Raw genomic sequence first — 2,293 nt, forward strand, 5'->3', positions numbered from 1 at the left:
AATCATAGAAGTCATGTCAAAAATCCATCCGCCCTGTTGGAACAGTCAAAGCCATTCTGTTCTCTTTGACAACAAGCTGACTGTGTGCAATGTTGTGACGTTGGAAAACTTAAGTAATTTACTCATTAAAACTTTGACTATCGTCAAAAGAAAAATAAACTGTAACTTAGGCCTTATGTTCACATTGCAGTTTAACCTGTGGTAGGCCTAGTGAAAATGGTATTGAATATTGATTTTTTTTTTTCAATTTATTACTGTATATTAAAGTTACAAATTCAAGTTTTGTGACAACACTGATGGCAAGGACTCAAGAATGTTAGTATCAAAGAAATCAAACTGTTCATAAGATAATCATGAATTAATGAGACAGCAGAAACTCCAAAAAACACGTCAACTTGTGGGAGGTGCCTTTAGTCTTTATTAGTCTTGATAAATGGTGACTGTGTTAGATGGACACACAAAGAGAAAGGCATTTTTTTGTTTGTGGATTAATACAATTAGTGATTGTGAATCTTCTCCATCAAACTCAAAAAGCTGCGATTTTAATAGATTATGCTTATTACATCAGAATAGTTTTCATGGAGGTAATGTATGTGAATGATAGATTATCAATATAATCTGTGAATAATTTTATAACAACAGCAATTGTTTCAGACGTTAAAATGTAAATTTTTATATGTTGTTTTATTTTGAAAGTCAAATGCTTGTGTAATTGTCATTGCTTTTTCAAATTCTTTTTATATTTCAGTGAATTTGTATCAGGTAACTCCAAAGCTGTTCTAGAGTGATGACTCCCACAAATGTCACTGTCTTTACTGAATTCTACCTGCTGGGATTTCCAGGACTCCATCCACAGTATTATGGAGCCGTGGGAACCCTTTTGTTCTTTGTCTACTTGACACTAGCAGGAGGAAATTTCTTTATCATTTCATTTATTGCTTATGAGAGAAGCCTTCAGAAACCCACCTATTTAATCTTCTGTAATCTTGCAGTGTCTGATCTTGCTTTTGGAACCATCACGCTGCCTAAAGCCATTGCAAAATACTTTTTCAATAGCAGTGAGTTACCATTTTATAGCTGCTTTTGTGCAGATGTTTTTTGTTCACTACTTAGGGTCTATTAACTCTTTCCTAATGCTTTTAATGGCCATTGATCGGTTTGTTGCAGTGTGTAACCCACTGAGATACTGTATCCTTATTACAAATAAGACTATTTTATTGGCATGTGCAGTGATTTGGATCATCTGTATTTCATGGCTGACAGTCATTGTTTATCATGCCTTTGATGAGCCCTACTGTGGTTCTAATGTAATAACCCAAAATTACTGTGACCACATTTCGATAATTAATCTGTCTTGTAGAGATGTAAGGCAGAAAAAGTTTGTTTCATTTTCAGGTGCCATGTTTGTTCTTTTGGGCCCTTTGATTTTTATTATATTTTCTTTTATTGCTATCATCATGACTGTTTTCAAAATCTCAGATGTTCAGGCCCGTTATAAAACGTTCTCAACTTGCACTCCTCAACTACTTATCATTTGTCTGTACTATGTGCCCAGATGTGTTGTTTATGTGCATGATGTGACAATAGCGATCTCACCTGGCATTCGGGTTATGCTAATCATGTGGTACAGTCTTCTCCCACCTGTTGTCAATCCAGTGATTTACTGCTTCAGAACTAAAGAAATCAAAGATGCATTAAAGAAAAAATTTCGAGATAGAAAAGTGAGCATGCAGATATGATGCTCTAAAAATATTGAAATTGCTTTAATACAGTACAGAGTATTGTTTACACTTTGCCGTGTTTATGTATTCATGTAATTGTAATTCGGGCTGGTCTTACACATAATGAGAATCAATGACATATGTGTAAAATAATGAATATTTTCCCTGATGTGCAAACAATTTTTTTTAGTAAGTCTATATTATTGCCCTCTTTTTTTTCTTTTTTTTGCAAATAAGGTGTAAATACTATACAGAGAACTCACTCAGTTGTATAGTTTAGTTAAGATCTTCACTGTTTTTATTAAAACAGTGAAACTGTAAAGCAGGATGATAAGATTTTCTTAAACACAAGATCATTTTGATAGTTGCCATAATTTCTGATCCAAACAATGTAGAAAATCCTAAAATTTGTATATGGGAGAGAAAAGCCAAATCCTCCATAACCAACCTATTCACACATATTCATACTTTAATATGCATATAGTATACTAACTTACTTGGCATTAAGAAGCTAATGACTTTATTTGTATAAACTGGTTCTCTGACAGGAAGACTGTAAGAATTGTTAGATT

At 33.3% G+C, this 2,293-nt stretch overlaps 1 pseudogene; it reads left to right on the forward strand.

Moving 5' to 3' along the window:
- Positions 1–787: 787 nt before the first annotated feature.
- On the forward strand, positions 788–1,739 carry LOC109075775 (annotated as a pseudogene).
- Positions 1,740–2,293: the final 554 nt, after the last annotated feature.

The sequence above is a fragment of the Cyprinus carpio genome, chromosome B15, assembly GCF_018340385.1.
Source record: "Cyprinus carpio isolate SPL01 chromosome B15, ASM1834038v1, whole genome shotgun sequence".
NCBI classification, from domain to species: domain Eukaryota; kingdom Metazoa; phylum Chordata; class Actinopteri; order Cypriniformes; family Cyprinidae; genus Cyprinus; species Cyprinus carpio.